Source organism: Choloepus didactylus, chromosome 5, assembly GCF_015220235.1.
Source record: "Choloepus didactylus isolate mChoDid1 chromosome 5, mChoDid1.pri, whole genome shotgun sequence".
Classification (NCBI taxonomy): Eukaryota; Metazoa; Chordata; class Mammalia; order Pilosa; family Megalonychidae; genus Choloepus; species Choloepus didactylus.
The window spans coordinates 94,861,791-94,888,628 of NC_051311.1; the positions used below are offsets into that span (position 1 = coordinate 94,861,791).

General features: G+C 35.9%; 1 protein-coding gene and 1 pseudogene across 1 annotated transcript in view; one reads left to right on the forward strand and one right to left on the reverse strand.

Annotated features, from left to right (window-relative positions):
• The window catches only part of MAGI2 (membrane associated guanylate kinase, WW and PDZ domain containing 2), a 1,506,415-nt gene that overhangs the window by 1,355,140 nt on the left and 124,437 nt on the right, over positions 1-26,838 (reverse strand).
• The window catches only part of LOC119534764, a 95,005-nt pseudogene continuing 87,777 nt past the window's right edge, over positions 19,611-26,838 (forward strand).

Below are 26,838 nucleotides of genomic sequence, written 5' to 3' on the forward strand. Positions count from 1 at the left end.
CAGGTAATGAGTTGCCATAGACCCTTGTCTTTTCAAAATTGAAGAAAACTCACTAAAATGCTTTCTTGTGGCTTTCAAAGTTCTCACAACAAAAGGTGCTTTGAAACATGCTGAGAGAAAGTCTAAGATATGCACAAATAACTTGTTTTGAATTTCACACTGTTGGCAGATAACCAACTACTCTGGGTGCATTTTTTGGGTGTCATATTGAATCTTGGTCATTAGGTGGACATAATTTGGATAATATGAAATATGATGGTCTTTTAAAATTTGCATAATAAAGCTATTCATTTATTTGCAATAAGTGAGATATCCTATATTCACTTAAACACTTAGTGCCCTTAATAAATGAAAATGAATTTTCATTAAAAAATACATTTGAATGTCATTCATCTTTTATTTCACAGGAAGAAACTAATTTCAGCACTTGACCACAAGGGCATTGGTCATTAAAAGAAAGTTACAAAAAACATGTGACGTGAATATAGTAACACTCCTCTCTTCTGACATTATTTACCATTCATTCTTAGGCATGATACAGCTTAATTCCATAACAGAGAAAGAAAGATGAGGGTGTCTAATATTTAATAAAACTTGCTGATTCCCTCGGAGTAGATCAAACCACACCTACCCTCCTAATCGAACACACTGGAAAATAGCGTCTACTGATGAAAGACAAGACAGGACAGAAGGGAGGTATTTCTACAAAGGCACACCTGAAGTGAGAGAGCAAAGGATACATTTTTCTTCCTATAAATTTGTCTGCTTTCAATTAAGAGCCTGGATACCACGGTGATTACAGTAACATATACCAAATTAGCTAGAATGCTTTTTAGTTCTCCTTTTATGAGTTGTTAAAGACAAGAAAAAGGTGATATAATTGAACACTCAAGGGAAAAATAAAACCCATATGGGGTAACTAGGAAACCAATATTTACTGAATGCCTACTGTGTGCTAGCCACAGGTCTACGCAATGACCATATTTCTCATTGAATTTACTATTATTGGAAACTGTATGCCAAATTAACTGTATCAGTGGAGACTCACTTCAATTTCTTAGGTGGCTTTAAGCTGGTTAGTTATTTAGTTCATCCATCTGGCAGCCTTGTTCAAGTCCAACTTCCTGATTAGAGGGCAATGGGATGAGATTATGAATTTCGCAAACAGTGGAGATAAGAGGGTGAAGAAATCTATGGATGGGACCTAGGATACCTAATTTAACTCACAGACATTTGGTAATTTCTTTTCAATTTTTACATTCTTCCCAATGGCATAAAGAAGGTGTTGGTTCAAATCATTGTCATTTAAAGAACAAAGACCTTAGGGATCATTCAATCCACAGCTTTCTAATTTTGCAATAATTAAGACACAGAGAGATCACAAGAATGGCATAATTGTCAGTGACAGAGATGGTATCAAAAACCAACTTTTGTGTCTTTCCTCTTTGTGAATGCCTTGAAGGTGACAACTGTCACCTAGTCGTACTGATCTATTGCCCCTTAATCTTCACAGAGGCAGTGTAACATTGATAAAGAGGCCACACTCTAAAACCAGATTCTTTGGGTTCAAATCTCAATATTGCTACTCATTAGCTGTGTGACCTTAGGAAAGTTATTTAAATTCTTTGCTGAGCAATTTTTCCACTGCATTGGCTACAATAATAGTATGTACTTTATTGGGATGTTGTATGGATTAAATGAATTTATATTTGTCAAGCATTTAAAATAGGGCATTATGTGTGACCAATTTTAAATTATATCTGCCTTCTTTCATTCACACAACAAAATATCTGAGCTCCTGTTATGTACTAGGTGTCCGAGATACAAGGGTAAAGAGGATAGTCCCAGCCCTGCAACCCCAGAGCTTACAGTCAAGTGGGAGGTAAAAATAACCAAGCTCTCGCAATGCGTGATGTTTCATGACAAGGAGATAGAAAATGCTGCTGGAATATCTAGGGAAAGTAACCTAAATTTGAGACTTTAGGGACAGCTTCCTACAGAAAATGTCCAGAAGTATGAGCTGCTTGGTGTGGGACACAGGGAGGGAAGTGCTCTAGCTAGGGCAGGCAATAGGTGTGAACGGAGCTGGAGGTGCTTGGTGTGGAGTGTGAGAATGGAAAGAAAGGAGGCAGGAGTAGTAAGTACAGTCAAGAAAGAAGCTTATAAACCACATTAAGGAGTTTAAAACCTCTAAAAAGTAATGGGAAGTCATTGAAGGCAGGGAACTGATGATCAGAACAGCATTTTAGAAAAATCACATTAGTGGCAGTGTGAAGAAGGAATTGGAGGTGGATAGGAAGGAATCAGGGGAAATCAGAGCCTATCGCAATAGTGTCATGTGAGAAGGATTGAATGCCCACAATAGCTTGAAGGTTTACAAGAGCCCTGTATACAGGAACACACCCAATAATCCCAGGAGAGCTAGAGGGTATCTGGAATCAACCAAGCGTCCCTTAGTAAAGAGGACTCTGCTTACTATCACCATGTAATTGGTTATTAACACCGCCTAAAGATGCACTGGGGAATTAGTATAACACAGTAGCCAGAGACAAAATATCTGGAGCCAAACTCCATGGAATTAAATCCTGGCTTCATTATTTCTCCAGTTATGTGATTTGGGGCAAATCATTTAATAACAAAGCCAATTTTTCTTTTGTCAAAAACTGAGATAATATTATTGTGCTGGTTTGAATGTATTATGTCCCCCAGAAAAAGCCATATTCTTTGATGCAATCTTGTGGGGCAGATGTTTTAGTGCCGATTAGATTGGAATCCTTTGAGTGTTTCCATGGAGATGTGACCCATGCAATTGTGGGTGATGACTCTGATTGGATAATTTCCATGGAGGTGTTACCTCACCCATTCAGGGTGGGTCTAAATTAAATCATTGGAGCCACATAAATGAGCTAGCAAACAGAAGGAACTCAGTGCAGCTCAGAGTGACATTCTGAAGAGGAGCTACAGCCAAGAGGGACACTTTGAAGAAAGCACAGGAGCTGCAGATGAGAGACAGTTTGAAGACATCCATTGAAAGCAGACTTTTGCTCCAGAGAAGCTAAGAGAGGACAAATGCCCCAAGAGCAACTAAGAGTGACATTTAGGAGGAGCTGAAGCCTAGAGAGGAACATCTTGGGAGAAAGCCATTTTGAAACCAGAACTTGGAGCAGACGCCAGTCACATGCTTTCCAGCTAACAGAGGTTTTCCAGATGCCATTGGCCATCTTCTAGTGAAGGTACCTGATTGTTGATGCATTACCTTGACACTTTATGGCCTTACAACTGTAACTGTGTAATCAAATAAACCCCCTTTTATAAAAGCCAATCTGTCTCTTGTGTTTCGCATTCTGGCTGCATTAGCAACTAGAACAGATTTTGGTACCAGAGAAGTAGGGTGCTTTTGCTGCTGAGTTTGCAAATACCAAACATGTTGGAATGGCTTTTTAAATGGATAAGGGGAAGATTCCAGAAGAATTGTGAGAAGCTTGATACAAAAGGCCCAAACTGCTTTGAAGAGACTGTTTGTGGAAATACAGACTATAAAGATACTTCTGACGAGGCCTTGAACAGAAATGATGAATGTGTTGTTGCAAACAACAAAAAAGAAAGGCGATTCTTGTTTTAAAGTGGCAGAGAATTTGGCAAAATTGAGTCCCGGTGTCAGATGGAAGGAATAATTTGAGAGCAACAACCCGGAATACTTAGCTGAAGAGATCTCCAGACTATGTGTGGAGGACGTACCCTGGCTTCTCCTTGCAGCTTATAGTAAAATGCGAGCAGACACAGATAAACTTAGAACTGAACTTTGGGTTCAAAGAAACCAGAAGCTGATGGCTTGGAAAATTACGGGCTTCCAGGGGGTGGAATCCCAGAAGCTATAGCCCAACGTGTGGATGTAACCAAACATGGAACCCAGCCACCATTTCAGTACAAGCCAAGACTGGAAAAGGAGTTAAGCAGAAAGGATTATTGTCTGATGGCTTTGACCCCTGTGTGCTTCATGCAAAGCCAAAAGAATTTTTGTGAGATCTTTACAGACAGAGCTGTTGCTGATCTGGACTGGAGGAGACAGACAAGGAACAATTTGAAGGAAAAATATCTACAAAGACAGAGCCATGGAGGTTGAGGTCTGGAGTCAAGAGGCCTTGGGCTGGGAAAGCGGAGTGGCCCACACACATGGAAAGGGTAAGTTTGCCCCGGAGGTTGAGGGTGGGCATTCCACCTCAATGCTATGGAAGAGTTTTGCCACCCCAGGTCCCAAAGAGTGTGGAACACATTCCCAGAGAATTGGGGAGAGCCTGGCTGCCACCCACTGTTCTGAAGGGGTTGAGTGTGTGCCCTGGAGATGGAAGGGAATCCGGGTGCTGCCCCGATGTTTGAGGAGGGTGGGGCCAAGAAGTGGTTTCCCCAATGTGTGGATATGTTGGAGAACTCACCCCAGCATTTGGAGAGGAAAGGGCTGTCAAAAGGGCCCTTAGGAAGGGTTAGGCTCCTGCTCTCTCAAGCCCCAAGGATGCAATGTTGTTGTGTTAATGACTCTCAGACTGAAATCTAATGAAGTTTGTCCTGCTGGTTTTAGGAACTGTTTTGGTACTGTTAACCCTGTTTTCCTTACTGTTTCTCCTTATGGCAATGGGAATGTTTATCCTATGAATGTCCCTCCTTTGTACTTAACTATTGTTACTGAAATAATTTAAGTTTCTGTGATATTGTGATGGATGAATGTATTTTATATTTGGAAAGAATATGTTTTTCTGGGGTCCAGGGGGTGGAATGTGCCAGTTTGAATGTATTATGTCCCCCAGAAAAAGCCATATTCTTTGAAGCAATCTTGTGAGGCAGATGTTTTCGTGCTGATTAGATTGGAATCCTTTGAGTGTTTCCATGGAGATGTGACCCATCCAACTGTGGGCGATGACTCTGATTGGATAATTTCCATGGAGGTGTTACCCCATCTATTCAGGGTGGGTCTAAATTAAATCACTGGAGCCATATAAATGAGCTAGCAAACAGAAGGAACTCAGTGCAGCTGAGAGTGACATTTTGAAGAGGAGCTACAGCCTAGAGAGGAACATCGTGGGGGAAAGCCATTTTGAAACCAGAACTTGGAGCAGATGCCAGCCATGTGCCTTCCCAGCTAACAGAGGTTTTCCGGACACCATTCGTCATCCTCTAGTGAAGGTACCCGATTGTTGATGTGTTACCATGGACACTTTATGGCCTTACGACTGTAACTGTGTAACCAAATAAACCCCCTTTTATAAAAGCGAATCCATCTCTGGTGTTTTGCATTCTGGCAGCATTAGCAACTAGAACAATTACTTTTTCACTGTGTTTTACAGTATTAAATGAGATGATACATGTAATGATCTTAAGATTTGTGTCTATATTAAGCATTCAATAACATTTAGCTCTTAGTTAATTTGGTTCTTAAAACCTTACTGTTTTTTTTAATTCAATTTTATTGAGATATATTCATATACCATACAATTATCCATGGTGTAAAATCAATTGTTCAGAGTACCATTATATAGTTGTGCATTCGTCACCACAACAATTTTTGAACATTTGCATTACCACACTCAAAAAAGAACAGGAATAAAAGTTAAAGTTAAAAAGAACATTGGAAACATCCCGTACTCCCCATCTCTCCATATTATTCATTTACTTTTTGTCCTCATTTTTCTATTCATCTCTCCATATGCTGTATAAAGGGAGTGAGAGTCACAAAGTTTTCACAATCACACAGTCACACAGTGTAAGCTATATAGTTATAGAATCGTCCTCAAGAATCAAGGCTACTGGATTGCAGTTCTGTAGTTTCAGCTATTTCCTTCTAGCTATTCTAGTAAACTAAAAACTAAAAAGAAGTATCTATATAATGCATAAGAATAACCTCCAGAATGACCTCTCAACTCTCACTTGAGATCTCTCAGCCACTGAAACTTTGTTTCCTTTCTCTTCCTCTCTTTGGTCCAAGAAGGCTTTCTCAATACCATGATGCCAGGGCCAAGCTCATCCCCACAAATCATGTCCCACGTTGCCAGGGAGATTTACACCCCTGGGAGTCATGTACCATGTAGGGAAGAGAGCAGTCAGTTCACCTGCAGAGTTGGCTTAGAGAGAGAGGCCACATCTTAGCAACAAAAGAGTTTCTCTGGGTGTGACTCTTAGACACAATTCTAAGCAGGCTTAGCCTCTCCTTTGCAGTAACAAACTTCATAAGGGCAAGCCCCAAGATTGAGGGCTCAACCTTCTAAATTGGTAGCCCCAGTACTTGTGAGAATATCATTAATTCCCCAGGTGGGGAAATTTAGTATAACCTTACTGTTTTAAAGTTACAAGTCTACTAGACTTTCAAAGTAGAAGAAAATGCTTTCTCAGTATACAAGGAAACAAACAAATGAAATTCCACCCTAGATAGCTCTTAAAGAATAAAGAATTTGTATTTTTCAGTCTTCCTCCTCTTTATTCCTCCTATCCCCTTAAAATATTTCCTTATATCAAAAGAACAGTTCGGTCTTTAGGCTGAGAGTCAAAGGACTAAAGATTATTACCCTTGTTTTCCCTCTCTGATCACAAAACATAGATACATCATGTTAATTCTCAGCATCCTCAGATGCTAATCAGTCTCTCCAGCTCCAGTAACCTCCAGTAGGATGCTATTCATCCATCACCCTTGACCACAGAATACCATAACACAGACCTAGTATGTCACTTTCTGCCAGTGCCTAACTCTCTAGCCCTCCAGGCATTCCACTCCCTAAACATGAAATGGGTGTTATTATAAGCATCCCTCTGTCCATGCTTCTGCTTGAATTGAATTGTTATAGAGTCCTTCAAAAGCTAATTTTTGCATATGTCATCTCTGGGAAACCAGCCACACTTTTGTTGGCATTTCCAAAGTCATAATAAACAACAGACTCTTAAAAAACCCACAATTTATGTCAGTCATTGTGCTAAGCACAAGGGATAGAGATAAATAAGAGATGGACTTTGCCTTCAAGCAGTTCATATTCTAACAGAGGCAGCAGATGTACTGAACTGGCATTAATAAAATGTGAAAAGTGCTACAGCAGCAGAATGAACCAAACTTCATGGGAAGACAAATGGAGAAGACATTAATTCTACCTTAAGGAGTTAGAGGGAACTTCACAAACAATGCTGACTTTGGACCAGGTATTTCATTTTTTTCTTTATTTATTTACATGTTTCTGTGCTTGTGTGTTGTATGTGTATGTATAAAATGGGGATCCTCAGAATATGCATTCACAGAGAAGGCCTTATTCATAGGAAGGCATTCTTTGGAAAAAGCCATTAAAATCCATATTTGAGAGAAAAACCTAGCTGTCTAGTAATACCAGAAAACTCCAAAAAATGATAATTCATCAATATTGGGTTCAATGGAATAGAGGAACTCCTCAATTCAGCTCATATTGAGCATTTTCAATCTCCTCAAATTGTTATTCTCTCCAATTATGAAATCATCCCAAATATTCACTGAATAAAAAATATAACTCCAAATGTTCAAGCACACAGAAAACATCCACACACACAACACACACTTTGGGAATCATGTTTTGAAATGGTGGATTTCTTACTGCATACAGAAAATTTGCAAGACACTGGGAAGCCAGGCTGTGCCCTTTCTTCAAGAATAGACAAAGTATCTTGACCAAAAGGAACAAAGAATTATGGATCTTAAATTAATAAGGCATTACTTTAAGATTTTTTATACAAAACTTGCATGGGAAGCTGTAAGGGTGTTCAAACGTTTTGCCATTATAATCACAAAGCCTACTTAATCAAAACTGGAAAATACAGAATACCACAGAAAGACTGCAATTTACTTCAAGTTATACTCTTATTTGCATGGATTCTATTCCAGCCTTTTCCTCCCTATGGTTGCAACTGTGTAAGCAAAAATAAATAAACCTATATTTTGAAGTTTTAAAACTTCAATTAATTGCTATATGCTATCTCATAAGGGAAGAAAAATATATTTTAAGAAGACCTAAGAAAGGAATACTCCCGTAAGCATCTATTATGTTGTACTGCTAATATCTTTGGAAATCTTCTACTAAAACTACTAGTCATCCAAAACAATTTCAGTTCAGTGTCACTGATACATTTTCAGATATGATGCATTGTTTCCCTTTAATTACTAAAAAGTACAGGGCTACTTTTACAAGCAAACACTCCCCTGATATCTTAACATCACCAATAATGAAATGGAGCAGCTGGGAATTTGTGATGGATGTTGAAAAGCAGAGTGGTAGCTCCTTCACGCACTGAGTCCTCGGTTAGGCATGTGGTGATGAGGAGCAGGATCTTAATTCAGGGACCCTGCCACCAAACTACTGACAGCAGCGAAAGGAACATGTTTTCATGTAAAGCCACAGTCATGAGTTGAGGGTCTTTTCTTTCCATCTTGCCAGAAGTAGATAAAGTAGAATTACGAAAGTAAGAGCAGTGGATACAATTTTGAGAAACAGTGCAGACTTTGGAGTTATGCAGGTTGGGTTTGATTCCTGGTCTCACCTCTTCCCAGCTGTGCAGCCTTGGGCAAGTTATTGAAGTGATTCCCATCTATAAAACGGAGAGTACCTATCTCGTAGGATATTAGGGAGGTTTAACATTTAAAACAATTCCTGGCCACATGGTAAGCATGGTGAAAGTGCTTTTTATTATTATTAATATCATGAGGATTTAGCCATTGATGCGAGTATGGATAATATGAAAATTCTTTTCTTACACATGTTTTCTCACAGTATCTTTGTGGAAATGCTTATAAAATGAGACAATACTGTGCTTATGAGGGAAGGCAGTGTTCAGAATTTATGGAACACTCAATACAGGTTCCATTCAGACATCTATTCTTCTCTTTTCTTTTCATCTGATAAACGGAAACACTGGAACTTAAAGAACAAGTCATTACCTATCAAGGAACACTGGAAATTATAAGTATGGTAAAATACAATATAGGAATAATTTTGGTTACACAATGATACAGAGTCAAACCATGATTGTCAGTCCCAAATTCTAGATGATCCACATATAGTTCCTAAGAAGATACTCCATGGATGGTGTTGCACACACAGACACCAAAAAACACTTTTTTCCTATAATAAAAATAACATGCTTTCTAGGTGGAATTTGTCAAGTAAATACTTGGCACTTTGCAAGTGCAAAGAGAAAGAAATAACCTATAATCCAGAAAGTTCCAATATTAAGCTTTGGTATATTTCCTTCCAGTAATTTTCTTATACCTACTTAGAGTTAGAAAATTGAAAAAAGTTTTGATTTTTTTAACTTGTACCATAAACATTTAATTATATAATTAAATTATCTTATAAACTATAATTTCAGTGGTTAAATGGGATGCAATTTTGGAGAAAGAACACAATATATGTGACTGATACTCCTCTGAGACATTTAAACTATGTTTCCAATATTTCGTTATTTAAACTAATACTATGGTAAATATGAGAGTATAATCATTGTGTACGTCCTTATTTCAATTTCTATAAACTGGCTCTATGGCAATGTTGGTTCAAAAAGTGTGAACACACTCCCTTTATCCAGTGTATGGACAGATGAGTAGAAAAATGGAGACAAAAACTAAATGAAAAATAGGGTGGGATGGGTGGGGGGTATGGAATGCTTTGGGTCTTCTTTTTTACTTTTATTTTTATTCTTATTTTTATTCTTTTTGGAATAAGGAAAATGTTCAAAAATTGATTGGAGTGATGAATGTACAACTATATGATGGTACTGTGAACAGCTGACTGTACACCATGGATGATTGTATGGTATGTGAATATATATCAAGAAAACTTAATTTAAAAAAAAAGCATGAACATGTTTTTAAGGCTTTTATTCTACACTGTAAAATTGTACTGTAATAACATTTTTATCATCAGTATATGAGAGTTGCTATTTTGACACATTTACCACATTCCAATTATTGTTGTTTTTAGGAAAATATTTTATAATATGATGGGTAAAATATGTTAATAATTAAAAGCAAATGAATCAATAAAGTTGAATAAAGTGAATGTTTCGCATAGGCGCAGTTTGCATGATTCAATTTCACTAAAATAGCTGTTCCATGCCTTTCTTTCCTACCACATTAAGGAACGGCTTTCAGTTCAAAGACCCCTAACTATCAATGGCTCAGTCTTAGTCCCATTAACAGTCAAAATCATCTTGGTCACCCTCTTCCAACCTTGATACAGAAGCCACACAAATAAGCAAATATTTAGAAGTTCTCATTATGTGCTAGGAAAAGAAAAATGGAAAGGAGAATATAAGTGAAATTAAATTGAATGAATTTCCAAAGAAATATGCAACAAAACTAAATACATATTAAGTATATTAAAGCAAATGAAGCTCCACAAAAGTAGAAATCATTTCTTTATTTTTCTCTGTTGCATGCAAGTCCCTGTTGCATAATAATTGCTCAATAAATATTTATTGAAAGAATATTAGAATGCAATGCAAACTGATCGAGTAGACAGAATTACAAGTTAGAAATGGCATGAAGTTTTAGCCAGATTAAAAAACTTTCTGTTTGAATCAAGACAGTTTAGTTCCATTCTCTTTCTCAGTCTCTCTCTCAAACTTGAATCTTCTAAAATACATGGCTTAGGAGGCATGTAATTTCTGGCTAGACATAATTATTTCTTTGTTTGTAAAGGATAATAGCAAGTCTGACTGACTATACCCTGATTCTCAAACTTTGGTCCAGGAACCAGCATCATTAGCATCATCTAAGAACTTATAGAAATACAAATTACTGAGCCCCATCCAAGATTCACTGAACCAAAACTCTGCAGGTGGGTCCCAGCAATTGTATTTTTAAAATGTCCTCCAGGTGTTTTTGAGACATGCTAACATTTCAGAACCACTAATACAATATGGGGCAATTATCTCTTCAATTCACTTAACACAAAACACACACACACACACACACACACACACACACACACACACACACACACACACACACACACACGTTTAATCCATTATCTAGATAACTACTTACTTTACCAGGGAGGATCAAGTTAAGAAACCTTCCTAGATTCACTATCTCATCATTTTATAGATTAGTGTTTCCCATTTTGAAAGAAGCAACCATGCATTAAAAACCTCAACTCCCAATACAGTGCTTGCTTTTTCTTTTTTTTTTTCTTTTTTTTTTATCTTCATTTTATTGAGATATATTCACATACCACGCAGTCATACAAAACAAATCGTACATTCGATTGTTCACAGTACCATTACGTAGTTGTACATTCATCACCTAAATCAATCCCTGACACCTTCATTAGCACACACACAAAAATAACAAGAATAATAATTAAAGTAAAAAAGAGCAATTGAAGTAAAAAAGAACACTGGGTACCTTTGTCTGTTTCCTTCCCCTATTTTTCTACTCATCCATCCATAAACTAGACAAAGGGGAGTGTGGTCCTTATGGTTTTCCCAATCCCATTGTCACCCCTTATAAGCTACATTTTTATACAATTGTCTTCGAGATTCATGGGTTCTGGGTTGTAGTTTAATGCTTGCTTTTTCACATTACAGAACAACTGTTTTTTTAACAGAAAAAATTTAGCATTTCATTAAATAATTTGTTTTATTGCATTAGAACATATTTAGAATTACAATTATCTTGGCAAATAATTTTTTGCAACTGAGCTACTTCATAAAAAAATAGTGTATAACATTTCAATATTGCCAGGGCAAAATGAAATAATACAAAATATTACTACAGCACTTCAGTAATTAGTTCAATTTTGAGTGCTCAAAATATTGTTTGGTCACTCAGTTCGTCTCTGTTACGAAAAAAATAAAATAAAAGTCCTATGATTCCTTAGTATGGTGCCTGCTGACCACGACTATGGCTGAAGGAAGCCATCAGTATCATTTTGATTGCATAATGGTCACATTAGTAGGTACATATGAACTCAGTGTCCATTTCAATACCTGCAAAATAATTCTGATAATATTGGTTTCCTGTTGTCCCTGATAAAGCCATTTTTAGACCCTGTCAACCAAATCCTTTGAGCTCCATGGAGACGTGTGCCACATAAATACAAAATATTATTTTTACTCTTTTCATTTAATTGTGGAAATTGTTAAATGGAGGAGCAAAGTATTAAACAGTAATAGTTTTTATGCAGTGCAAGCCATTTTACACCTTAGCTAACGGCAATACACCAAATTGAAAACCAACTTCTACCTTATAACTCTTATTTTATAGTTCTGAATTCCCACCCAGTCACTCTACAGACAATTATATTGACTTCTTAAGATTATTTTGAATTTAAATTACACATAGTATATATAATATAATTATACATGCAAATATAAAATGTCATAATTTTGGCATGATACCTGGTACATGCCAAGTATGCAATGAAGGTCAGCTATATTAAACATTCTTACTTCAAATTCATCATAAATCTATACTTCAAATAAACTTCTTTGACTTACTTCTAACTAATTTTATTTGACTTGTAATTTACATGTTCCTTTGAGTCAACTTCCTGAGATTAGACTGTTTGAAATTAATTTGTACTTTAATTATTTTTCAATTACAGAGAATATTTTGTTGTCTATTAAGGGCTACCACTCACAAAATCTTGGAAGCGCTTCATAGTAGGTCTAGAGGATGTGAGTATGGGTACTTGTGTCTGAGTGAATTCCAAAATAAAAGATAATTTCACTTATTAGAAGTTACTGTTTTTTCCCCTTTTCAGCTTCTGGCAGAGAAAATCAAGAACTATTACTCTGTAAGGATTTGGAATCCTGCAAAAGTGATTTACATGCCCCAATGTACTGTAAATGATTCCATAATGTATGTTTCACAAATTATATATTGATTAGATATCATCTTGCATTTTTATGTATTTCGTGTAATATTTTCAGAAAAACTGACAATCCCAAAGACTACTGATATTAAACATTTGAGTTGAGATGACAATAGAAGCTCTTGTATGTATCACTTTTAACTGAAATGAGAGTGTAGGAATTTGGGGATACCTGAGTCACACAGATACTAAATGAATCAACTTACTTTATATAGATTATTTCCCAGACATTTTACTCTTACATATAAATTAGTGTATTAAGATTTTATATGTGGATCAGAAAGACCAACATTCTTCCTCAAAGTATTCATAACCATGATGCAAGTATAGTTAAGAAAACTGTAGAAGTGTAATTATTGACTTCACAATGTTTGAGTCATAGGACTGTAGATTCTATCATTTGGAAGGTAATTTAGAGTTGTCTAATCCATTCTATATGAGAATAGCTCCTAGTCTACATTATTTTATTTAGAACCTGGTTGCCTAGTAATAAAAATAGGTATCATTTTTGAGCCATTTATATGTGCCAGGGACTGCATTAAGCCTTTAATACATGGTTTCTCCTCCAATTCTTACATGCAGCCTGTGAGGCAGGGCGTGGTATCATTCTCACTGAGGCTCAGAGAGGTTTACTAACAGAATAGGAACCACTTGGGTAAATTAGGGCAGAGGCAGGCTCTCATACAAACAATTCGAGTGATGGAAAGCTTACAACTGCAGGAGGTAATATTCAATTTTTATTAATATGGTCTTCCTTAAATTGAGATGCAATTAACACTATCACTTTACACCCTTTGGTGTTCTGAACTCTGGAATTTTGTATGTAATTATAATAATCTGGAGTTGTAAAAGCAATTATAATAATCCCTGGTAGTCCTTCAAACACTTAATAGGTAGATAGCATGTTCTATTTATTTCATCAGGAAAACTATTCCCAATTTCTTCAGTAGTGTTGCATCACATGATTTCTAGACCATTCACCCATTCTTGTTGTCCTTTTCTGAACGCACTCCATATTTTTAATGATCCTCAGAACACAGTATCCTGAATAGGATTTAATAAGTACAGAGCACATCACAAATATGAGCTCCTTTCTTTGAAACAAACCATTTGGGGTAAAGCCGTTAATCACTATTTTGGGGGAGACAAAGTCACAATACTAATTTGTGTGATGTGTGTAACTAACTACATTTCTAAGTGTTTTATTTATAAACCAACTCTTGATAAGTCAGGTCTCACTTGTTTATGCAGTTACCTTCACGACTTCTACATCTCTTCTTTTTTGGGTCAACTCATTTCTTTTCATTTTTGGAATCCTAACTGTGTGAAGAAACCATGTGGACTAATTCTTCCCAGTGTTTTGATACACACAAATATTAAAAACTTGCTGATTATATTCTCATTCAAATAACTGATTTTTTAAAAGTAAATATATTGACTAGGATAGGGCTACAGACACACCTGTTGTTTCTCATTATAGCTTGCTACTAGCCCCACTCCTCCCCCCAATACTACCAATTTATTACTACCAAATCAATTAATTTTAGATACAATTTAATAATATGAATCTTCATCCACAACTCCTTCTTTTCACTTTAGTCAATAAACAACACCAAATACCCTGATACAGTCCATAAAGAGTAATATTACCCTTACCTCCCAAATTATCAACTTATCCTAAAGTACATGGATTTAGCTTAGTGATTATTATGCAACTTTATATTAAGCAACTGTTTAATAACAGTTTAGAATTTTGTTGGATATTTAAGTCAAGTTCTGAAATCTAACCTTTTTCTTTTTTCAGTTTGTACATTGGGACGATTGTTTTAGAGACTCACAGAGTCTCAGGGTTTTGTGATTGAATTTACGTGCATTTGAAATCTATTCAATCACTTATGGCTGCCTGACTAGACTAGATATTTAACCTCTCAAACTTCAGTTTCTTCATCTATAAATAGTGACATTAATAGCACATATCCTAAAAGTTTAGTCATAAAAAGTAAATGTAATAAATTATAACAGCACAAGATACTGCTTAATATATATTAGCATTATTATTATTACCTAAAAGTATTCTGGCTCTAGTGCATTGAGGTAGCTAACCAATGTTTCTTAAATAAATCTTCTAGCTCTTTCACTTCCTTGAATTATGACTTGAGTAGATCTAGTAACCCAAACTCATTTATCATGGCAAAGTCTTTACCTAATATCTTCCTACCCCCTTTATATCATCATTCTCTTCAAGCACTGTGGCTACATATATTTTATTATATTTTTCTTTCCTTAGATAAAATGGCTCTTTTATTATGGTAACCCTTCATAACATGTCCTTTCAAATCTAATCTCTTTAGGGCTCTGCTATATTTTTTTCAAGATAACTTTTCCTTTTGCATCACAACTGTTTCTTTGTAGAGATCACTCATGTTCCTGCCAGATGCACCATATTTTCTCTGGTCATGGTTCATATCTATGTCTTCTAAAATATAAAATTCTCCTTACAACTTATTTTGACCATACCCAGTATTTTGGGAAGAGGTTTATTATAAGTTTTAAGATAAGCTATACTTTTTTCCTCAATTAATTTTATTTGTATTTATACCAGATCTTACTCATCAAACAGAATTAAGCCCCACATATCCAGTTTCCCTTTAGTAGTTGAAAGTATAAGCTCTGCAGCTGCACTACCTCAAGCCAAACCCCTGCTTGGATACTTACTAGTTGTTTAACCCTGGACAAGTTAGTTAAGTTCCCTGTGTCTCAGTTTCCTCATCTATACAATGGGAAGAGTTGAACTGCCAACTTCACAGTGTCATTGTAAATATTAAATAAATTACTTCCTTTATCTTATAAAGTAGTGGTCAATACAGAGAAGCTGTAACTTACTATTTATCATATATATTTGAAGTTATCAAGTCAGGGCATCATAAACATAAGAATCCTTACTTTTAGGAAAGTTGAAGGACCACTTCCACTATACTGAAATCTCCACAAGCACACTTACCATTGCTAGATGCCCACAGAAAAGGCTCAATAAATATTCTTTGAAAAATATTAGTGTATAGTAAATAGGTGACACTTTCGTCTTTATTCTGTCTTCATCTTGCTGGATCTAGTGTTCATAAAGAGATATCAACACCTTCACTTGGCCAGTTAACATTCCATTCCTCTCTTCATTTATATTACATGATAGGCTATGCTACACATGCTTCCAAATCCATAGATTTCCATGCAGGCACCTTCAGATTTTCTTGAGGTTCAGGGACACTTCCTCTGACCATTTTGTTTATTTTGGACTACTTGAATTCTGATGTAACCTCTGGGTAGACCCAAAGAGCTTTCCTCTGAAGGTTTATACAGTTTAATTTCAAAATTATAGTTAGGTCAGAAAATAAGATGCATTATTGCCATATATCTCTTCCCTGTTACATATATTCAGGTTGGAATCTTATATTAAAAAGTCTGTATCTATGAAACTACTTTGCCTAGAATGTGCATTTTGTTTGTTTTATATATATAACTTCAGATCCTAACAGTCCTATAGGCTGCAGTACTTCTTTCCCACAAACCTGATTTTAAAAGTTCAAAAACATTGTTACAATTATAATTTGATTCTACTTTTTAAGCACTTCATTAGAAATATTACTAATATTACTCGAGTGTCCCCTAATTGCCACTCTAGTCCCATATGTAAGAGGCACCACACAATGAAGTTATGTCCTGTGTAAAGTTAGTTACATTGACATTGTGGGACTGGTAAGAGTAAATTCTTTAGAACTTTGTGTCAAAAAGGAAACTGAATCCACTGGTCATTTCGTATATTACAAGCTCAGCTGAATCTGTGCTAGGAAATCTGGTTTTCCTAAATTTTTTGAAAACCCTTTCTTCCAGTTTGACAATCTGAGGCTGCAACTAGAATTTAGGACCATTATAATGTTTTGCATTTAAAATATATTATTTAAACAAAGAGAAGTTCATTTTGGGAATCATGGAATATATGTACAGATTATTGAATAATGCATATTATTTCCCTGAATTAATAAATAACAGTCTTATAACATGATAATAAAGTCCATTTAAATTATTAATGTAGGCATAGAGATTATTTTATTATAAATTTAATTAATTTATTAATCAAAGTCCTTTTCAAAACATTCTCACTTGAAATAAAAATATAAGACCATGAAATTAAAACACAAAAATCAATTAGCTGAAAATAATAATATTAACAACTCAAGTGGAAGAATATAATTAGTTTTTAAAAGAAAATAGTAGCACATTAATATAGTGTTCTGAGAAATTTATAAATAATCAACTTAAACATAAAAGTTACTTTTCTAGTAACATCAGAGTGGTAAGTTTTTTCCTCCTTTAGGAAGGAAAATTCTTGCTTCCAACAGATATCAATAATTTAGAGTCAAGGATGATAATTGATTACATATGAATAATAAAATAGATTTGCTCTCCAGTCATAATCACCCACCCATCTAACCATTCACTTCATCCATCCATACATCTAGCAGTGGTGTTGACAGACAGTTGTGATATTGGACAGAGGAAAGGACTTGGAGTTATAAGACATGGATACACATTCTGGTTCTGTCACTTACTTTTTACGTAACTTTAGTGTTCCATTTCTTTCTTTTTTAAAAAGTTTTATTCACATACCATACAGTCTATCCTACATGAACTATCAATGTCTCCCAGTATAATCACATAATTATGCATTCACCACCACAATCTATATAACATTTCCACTTCTGTGAGAAAAGAAGAAGAAAAAAACAAAGAATAATAAAAAAATAAAAAGGAGAGACAACCATTCCAACAACAAGAATCTGATAACCCCTCCATTATATCCCCCTCTTATTGACATTTAGCTTTGGTATATTGCCTTTGTCACAATTAATGGAAGAATATTAGTGTTCCATTTCTTTATCTATAAAACAGAACTAATATTATCAACCTCACTGGGGTGTGACTAATATATAAAATCATGGATATCCAAGTATTTATTGATAATTGTTAATAGACATGGTTAAGAATCACAAAATAGAGAGATGGTCATTTGGGCTCCAAACAGGCTGGAAATCTCATTTTGGAGTTTTACTCTATTTAGTTTAGGACTTTTTAAATATACTGTCTTTCATATCTAATGCTTTCAAATGCAAGTCTTGTTGACAAAGGATACATTAACTGAAAGCATAGTTGGCATACTGTACTTTTTTTATATCTCCTCAAATATTTTGCTCATTGTTGGGTATACTGAGGTGCTCAATAAATGATATAAAATATCTAAGAAAAAATAAAAAAATCATAAAAAGAAAAAAATACAAGATTAGGCTTTTAAATGAATGATCATAACATTTGAAAATGGAGAAGACTTTTTAAGTTCTTTGTTAAAATCTATACATTGTAATTTTGGCTAATTTCTTAATAATAAGACCATTTTACCTCTGTTATTTGAATGGGAAAAGTACCTCAAGTATTAGGGTATAATGTAAAATAGAGACACAAACAAGAAAGGAACATCATAAAAATAGATAAGTTAATCATTTTATAGGGTAACTCTCCTCCATTCCCTGACTTTTTTATCCACAAAACTTTTGAAAAATTTCTTTAGCTTGACAACATCTCAAAAAATAAAGCAAAACACAGATGTGGCCTCTCTCTCTAAGCCAACTTGGCAGGTGAACTTGCTGCCCTCCCCTATCTGGGGATGTTACTCCCAGGGGTGTAAATCTCCCTGGCAACATGGCACATGACTCCCAGGGATGAGTCTGGACTTGATATTGTGGGATTGAGAAAGACTTCTTGATCAAAAGTGGGGAGAGAAATGAAACAAAATAAAGTTTCAGTGGCTGCGAGATACCAAATGGAGACAAGAGGTCATTCTGGAGGTTATTCTTATGCATTATATAGATATCCTTTTTTAGTTTTTAGTGTATTAGAATAGCTAGAAGGAAATACCTGAAGCTATTAAACTGCAACCCAGTAGCCTTGTTTCTTGAAGACAAGTGTACAACTATATAGCTTATATTGTGTGACAGTGTGACTGCAGAAAACCTTGTGGCTCCTACTCCCTTTATCCAGGTTATGGACAGATGAGTAGAAAAATGGAGACAAAAAGTAAATAAATAACAGGGGAGATGAGTTGTTTGGGGCACTCTTTTTTATTTTTATTTTTACTCTTATCTTTATTTTTATTATTTTTTTGGAGTAATGAAAATGTTAAAAAATTGATTCTGGTGATGAGTGCACAACCATACGATGATACTGTGAACAACTAATTGTATACTTTGGATGGTTGTATGGTATGTGACTATATATCTCAATAAAATTGCAAGGAAAAACATAAAGCAAAACAAATCATTTTTATCACAGAGAAAATTACTCTCCAAAAGCAGATACCTGAATTTTTGGCCAGATTTGAGTTTCATTTTATCTAACCTAGTCTGGGATTGGAGATGCACAAGACAAGGGTTCAACAGATAAGGAAGTTCAGATTGAGTTAATTTAAGATTTGAGAAATTTCGAGACAGAGACTGAGCTCTTTACATTCCTTTCTACAATAGGTCTTAATTTTATACAACAAACTGTTGCAAAAACTAGAATTTATTGGCCAAACCTTAGCAGAAAATACCATGGGTTTGTTGGAAGCAAATCTCAGAATGGCTCTAAAGAATGACAAGGGGAAATTTAGGAAGAGAGGATCTTCTTCAATTCTCAGTTAACAATATGAACCATAAACTGCAACCTGGACTGGAAGACCTCACGGATGTAGCAGTAAAGGGCATGGTAAATGTTCCCCTTAATTAAATTTTTCTCACCACTTTCAGTCTATAAGAGATTTCTTCAGGTAACCAATTACAGTCTTGCCTCAATAACTGAAGAATACCCCCTACTGGCTCCAGTCCTTCCAATGCACTGTTTTTAGGTTCCTTTTCAGTGTGATAGTATCCTAATAAAACCAGAGAGTAACTATCACTGATTTTGTTTGCCTCATTAAAACCTATAGGACAGTGTAGTTTAACATAAGCATTTAGTCCAACTAAATTGGATATATTCACCTGGGTGCTAAGGTATGGTGAAACTTGTTTCAAATATTGAGCTAGTTCCATATTGGGAGATAAACGGATACAGCCCTGAGCCACTTCAGCTTGGTTCCTTCATCTCTCCACAGTTCAGCCATTTCAAAGTAACACCGAGCACTGCAGGGGGCCTGGCGGCCCTGCTAAGGACCATGAGATAAGTACTTGTGGTAGCAATAGATAAACAATTCGAATAATCCTCTAAGTCAGATGATCAGGTGACCTTCTACCCAATCACATCTATGTCTAGTCACAGAGTATGGTCCCTATCTTAAAGATCTATCATATCTTTTTGGAGAGAATAATGTTGTATTACTATCTCTGCCTCCAGCTATATTGCTCCTGAAATATGGAGTAAGATTTAGTTGAAAATCATCAATTCAGGAGATATAAAAATGACAGCCACGTGATGCTTCCCATCAATGATCAGTAACCTGGAAATTGTAATGATAATGTAGTCTGTTCCCAACACTGATTACATTTTATTGCCCTTTCTTCATCAGAGTGTTCTTGAAAGTCTATCACGTAAAATTATCCATGCATGTATGACATATGCAACTATAAAGAATTTTCATGTGCTGCTTTAAGAACATTCAAAAAGTGGTCAAAAGGACAGCTCTTAAAGCATTAAGAAAAATCCCATAAGTGAAAAAAATACATTTCTGATCTATGAATTGGTGAATCACCTTTATGAAAGAACAACACAAATAGAAATGTACAGTGTGAAGGTCACCTTTTATTTGGGGACATTACCCCTCTAAAGCATGCAGATATTCTGAAAATCTTACAAAATTGAATATGAATGTTTTTGAATTGCTTTCTCTTAACAGAAATGGAAAGATCTAAATTGACTTTGGCATAGTTTATCTTAATCAGAGCAGAGTTTTTAGGTTGTGTTTTCAAGCTGCCTTTTGCTTCTTTGCACAATGCTTGAGTAAACATCTTTGCACTACAGTTTATGTATAGAAAAGAAAAAAAACGCCTGCTGCTATATCAGTGGCATTTTTGGATATAGCTAGAGAACTCTCAAGGTCAAGGAGTCTATATTTCCTTACCATCTGGGCATCCTCTTCTGCAACACTCTATGTAAACTTAATTATCTAAGGTAATGTCTGTTTTCTCCTCCAAATGGCACATACTTCATATTTGGGCCATACCTGTATTGGCCACCATCTTGTTTTAGAACCCAACATAAAACAGATATTCACATACATTATGATGGAATTAGCAAGCCCTCATATCCTTTAAATAATATGTCTATTTCTGAGAAATCAGCTCAAATAGTTCAAAAGAACAAAGCATATTCTATCATTACAGTAGCAAACAATTATTAAGCCCTTACAATGTGTTGGTGCTGTAGTTTAAACGGATTATCTTATTTAATTCTCAGGACAGATCTATCATGAAGATGACATCTGAATGCATTCATGACATACTGGTAAACTGAGGCTCAGGGATTTTCAAAGTCACACAGCTGTTAACAGGCACTACCAGAATTCGAGGCTTAATTCATCCAACTTCAAAACCCAAGCTGGGACAGGGGCAGGCAAGATGGCGGCATAGAGAGGAGTGGAAGCTAAGCAGTCCCCCTGGAACAACTACAAAAAACCAGAAACAACTAGTAAATAATCCAGAATAACTGCAGGGGGACAAACGAGACCATCCACTCATCATACACCAACCTGAATTGGGAGGAATGCCCGAGAACACAGCATAAAATCTGTAAGTAAAACCTGTGGAACCAGGTTGGGAGACCCCCTCCCCATAGCCCGAGCTGCGGAGCCGCGTGGTGCCACAGAGAAGCTCTCTCCCAGCAAGCAAATACAGCTCAGCTGAGCTCCAACTGGGGTTTTAAGTAGCGAGTGTGAACTGCTCACTACAGGTACGCAGCCCCAAAAAACAGACAGAGGCTTTGGGTGACGACTGACCTGGGAAAGCCGGAGGGTCGCCTTGACTGGGTCTGAAGGGGACTATCTGTTTCTTTTTTGGCTCAGTGGAGAAAGCCCCAGTCATTTTAAGTTTCCAGGGCTGTGACTCAGGGAAGGGTGGAGACAGCACAAGCAGAGAGCGAGACCATTGAAATGCTAATGACCTCCCCCTAGGGGGTCTATCTTCTCTAGGAGGAAAGGGGTGGGGCCCTTTCCATTCAGAACCAGACCTCAGAGCCTGGGGGAACATAGCCATACCTCCTCACACCAGTCAAGAATTATAGGCTAACAGGCATCACCTGCTGGACAGAAAAGCACAGTGACCCGAGGCATCAAAGGGTGGAGCAATTTTCTAAGACACACCCGCAGGGAAACCAGATACTGAATATTTCTTCCCTCTGGGACCTGAGCCTGTTCTGGTCTGGGAAAACCTGATTTGGATAAACAAGGAAACCATGCCTAGACAACAGAAAATTACAACCTACACTAAGAAAAACAAAGTTATGGCCCAGTCAAAGGAACAAACGTACACTTCAACTGAGATACAGGAATTTAAACAACTAATGCTAAATCAATTCAAAAAGTTTAGAGAAGATATTGCAAAAGAGATAGAGGCTGTAAAGGAAGCACTGGACCTGTATACAGCAGAAATCAAAAGTTCAAAAAACCTACTGGTAGAATCTATGGAAATGAAAGGCACAACACAAGAGATGAAAGACACAATGGAAACATACAACAACAGATCTCAAGAGGCAGAAGAAAACACTCAGGAACTGGAGAACAAAACACCTGAAAGCCTACACACAAAGGAGCAGATGGAGAAAAGAATGAAAAAATATGAGCAACATCTCCAGGAATTCAAAGATGAAACAAAGTACAATAATGTACGTATCATTGGTGTCCCAGAAGGAGAAGAGAGGGGAAAGGGGGCAGAAGCAATAATAGAGGAAATAATTCATGAAAATTTCCCATCTCTTAAGAAAGACATAAAATTACAGATCCAAGAAGCGCAGCGTACTCCAAACAGAAGAGATCTGAATAGGCCTACGCCAAGACACTTAATAATCAGATTATCAAATGTCAAAGACAAAGAGAGAATCCTGAAAGCAGCAAGAGAAAAGCAATCCATTACATACAAAGGAAGCTTAATAAGACTATGTGCGGATCTCTCAGTAGAAACCATGGAGGCAAGAAGGAAGTGGTGTGATATGTTTAAGATACTGAAAGAGAAAAACCACCAACCAAGAATCCTGTATCCAGCAAAGCTGTCCTTCAAATATGAGGGAGAGCTCAAAATATTTTCTGACAAACAGACAATGAGAGACTTTGTGAACAAGATACCTGCCCTACAGGAAATACTAAAAGGAGCACTACAGGGTGATAGAAGACAGAAGTGTGTGGTTTGGAACACAATTTTGGGAGACGGTAGCACAACAATGTAAGTACACTGAACAAAGGTAACTATGAATACGGTTGAGAGAGGAAGATGGGGAGCACGTGAGACACCACAAGAAAGGAGGAAAGATAATGACTGGGACTGTGTAACTTGGTGAAATCTAGAGTATTCAGCAATTGTGATAAAATGTACAAATATGTTCTTTTACGAGAGAGAACAAGCAAATGTCAACCTTGCAAGGTGTTAAAAATGGGGAGGCATTGGGGGAGGGATGCAATCAGCATAAACTAGAGACTGTAAGTAATAGAATCATTGTATTATGCTTCCTTTAATGTAACAAAGGTGATATACTAAGGTAAATGCAGATAAGAGGGGGGGATAGGAGAGGCATGTTAGACACTTGACATTGGTGGTATTGTCTGATTCTTTATGGTGGGTAATGTCCATGATCAACTGTACAAATACTAGAAATCACTTCATGAACCAGAACAAATGTATGACAATACAATTAGAAGTTAATAATAGAGGGGCATATAGGAAAGAACTATATACCTATTACAAACTATATGCTACAGTTAGTAGTATTTCAACATTTTTTCATAAACAGTAACAAACGTACTATATCAATACTAGGAGTCAACAATTGAGGGGGGTTGGTTAGGGATAGGGGAGGATTAGAGTTTCCTTTTCTTTTTTTCTTTTTTCATCTTTCACTTTATTTCTTGTCTGGAGTAATGAAAAGTTTCTAAAAATTGAACAAAAATTAAGTGTGATGGATGCACAGCTGTATGAGGGTACCCAGGGGCAAGTGATTGTACACTTTGGATCTTTGGATAATTGTATGGTATCTGAACAATCTCAATAAAAATTAAAAAAAAAAAAAAACAAAAAAAAAAAACCCAAGCTGTTAATCACCAGTCTATTGTATAGTGCTATGAAATGTTTATAATAGTCATTTATAAAAGCAAAAAGTGGGATCATCTAAATATCTAACCAGATGGGAAGACTTAAACATTGCTATAATTTATATTTATATCAAGTATAACCAATATGAGAAGAAAAAACAAAGTGTATACAATTTTAAGTGAAGTAGGCACTTCCAAAATATTTCATTCATAATATATGTATGCACAAGATCAGAAAAAATGCATAAAATTTAAATAGCTTGTTAAGATGAAAGAGTTAATGGTATATTTGATTTTTAAGCTCTTAGCTGCTTTTAATAATTAAATCTGAAATTGAAAACATAGATGAAAATTCCATTTATTTTCATGTATATTTAAATGAATCTCAAAAGTCTATTTTATTCACTGAGTCTGAATTTACCAAATTTTCAAGTAATAAAAGATGTATGAAATTGAGGATATTTTATATTGTGCATTCCACTGTGAAATTCATTGTGAATTCTATATAAGTACATAACAACTTGGACCATATGAGAGTGCTGAATTGGCCCCTCAGGGAGCAGATTCCAAATTAAATATTTTGAGCACATTCATATACATGTCAAGGGTTTCACTTCACATGAAGATAAAGAAAATTCCAAAAAGAAGGAGCTGCAGCATAAGTCTGAAGTGCACAAAAAGATGCATCCAGACTTGAATAAACTAATCTGTAGAGCTGGTTCAAATTTGAGATCAAGATGGCATTAATTGGTACAATTAAAGGTGATGAGTTTAATCTTTAATGAGTTTAATCTTTAAAGCTTGGTATATAACTACCTCAGGTATCTAGTATATCATCTCTTGAAAGAGCGCAATATCGAAAATCTGCTAGGTAAAAGCACACTCTTTTCTCAGAATTAAACCTTGATGTCTGCAGAGTTCACCATGTAGAACAGTAGCCATTCATTAAGTATGTTCCAGTCTCTGGCTAAGAGATGGAAGATGAGACTCGGCCTTGCCTAGCTGCCATATGGGTAATTGAACCCTTAATTGTGATGTGGTGTGTGCCTACCTGTCAGACATCCTTGATATGTTCATTTCAGCATCACTGCCATGGAAAAGCTAGTGACCCAGAAATATCTTCCTACCTATTTTTAGGACAAGTGATGATTGAGCTACAATGAACACAGAACTTCCTTTGTGATAGTGTCTACCTGCAGGCTTGGCACATGGTAAGTGCTCTCTAAATGGTAGTCATTTTAAAATAGAAAACGAAAGACCTTTTATATTCACCATGACTAATTATTCCCCTTGGCACAACCTCTTGCTGTAGCCCTGGAATTTTTCATTTTATGGGGCAGTGGGAATAAGTGTGCTGCTGCTGAGACACAGGAGACCCAGACCTCATACCACAGTTGCTTCTGCCTCCTCTAGTCTAGAGTGTGGTTTAAAAGCAATACCCAGGTCTTTCTGATGCAGGGGGTCTGGGACCAGACTTTGAGAACCTCCACTATTGCACTTCAGGTTAACAAGACAGCCTAGATGGAATCTTCATTAGATCCAGAGCCAAACAAAAGACATCCTGATTCTGCAACCACTAAGTGGGTACTGGCCACCCAAAGTCAGTAGATATTGTACTTTTTATTATACTTTAGGCTTATAGCCTTCAATTTAACTATAAATTCATGCAGTATACTAAATTTTCCAGAAAGTAAAGTGCAAGGAAGAGAAGTAAAATTTTATGGTTATGTTTTCTGTCATAAATTATTTTAAGAGGATCTTCTCAGGAGAAAAAAAATTGTGTTCACCTCATTCTTGTGCTTAAAGGACTGCTCAATTTTTTTACATGTACAATTTTTATATCAATATTGTCATTCCAAATATTCAGGATTTCTAATTTTAGCTATTTTGGCAACTGCTAACAATGCTTGTGGTAATAATTCTCTTTGCCACACCTTTGCAGTGTTACATAACCATATGAAGTTACAACACTTTTATTTGATTTTTCAGCATTAAATTAAGTCCTTTGACTCCACACTGTCACAGAGAAGGTAATCAGTGATAGGATCCTACAGAATGGTCATTACATGTTTATGTTTTTAAGAAACTGCCAGTATTCTTTCCCCTCTCCCAATGTTTATCAGTTGTGTATTTCTACACTGTCAAGGTATATAATGTTTATGTTTTGTTTTGTCATTCTAAACCACATATTAGTTTTAGTTACGTTAAATATTAAATGCTAACCAACAGCTGCTGTGTTACAGTTTTCCTTCTCATCTCTTGGTTGACCAAAGCTCATTCTCTGGTAGGTGAGAGTATTTCCTGAGTTGTGGCATATTCAATATTGTTTGTAGCCTTTGTAATTAATACACAGCTAGTCATATATGAAATCCTTGGCCCAGGATTTTTTTCCTAGAATATCTTAGTAGTTTTGCTCCACTGAGTTCTAGTGTTGAACACTGCTGAGAAGAAATCTAAGACAAGTCTGATTTTGTTCCCCTCTTGTAACTCAATATTTTTTGCCTGGCTATTTAAAAGATACTTTCTTTAACATTAAGGCTAACATATTAACTAGGATATGTATCAGGTTTATATGTTTTGGTTACATACAAGGTGGTTATATCTCAGACTTGATTGTTTTCGTTCAGTTTTTATTAGTATTCTATG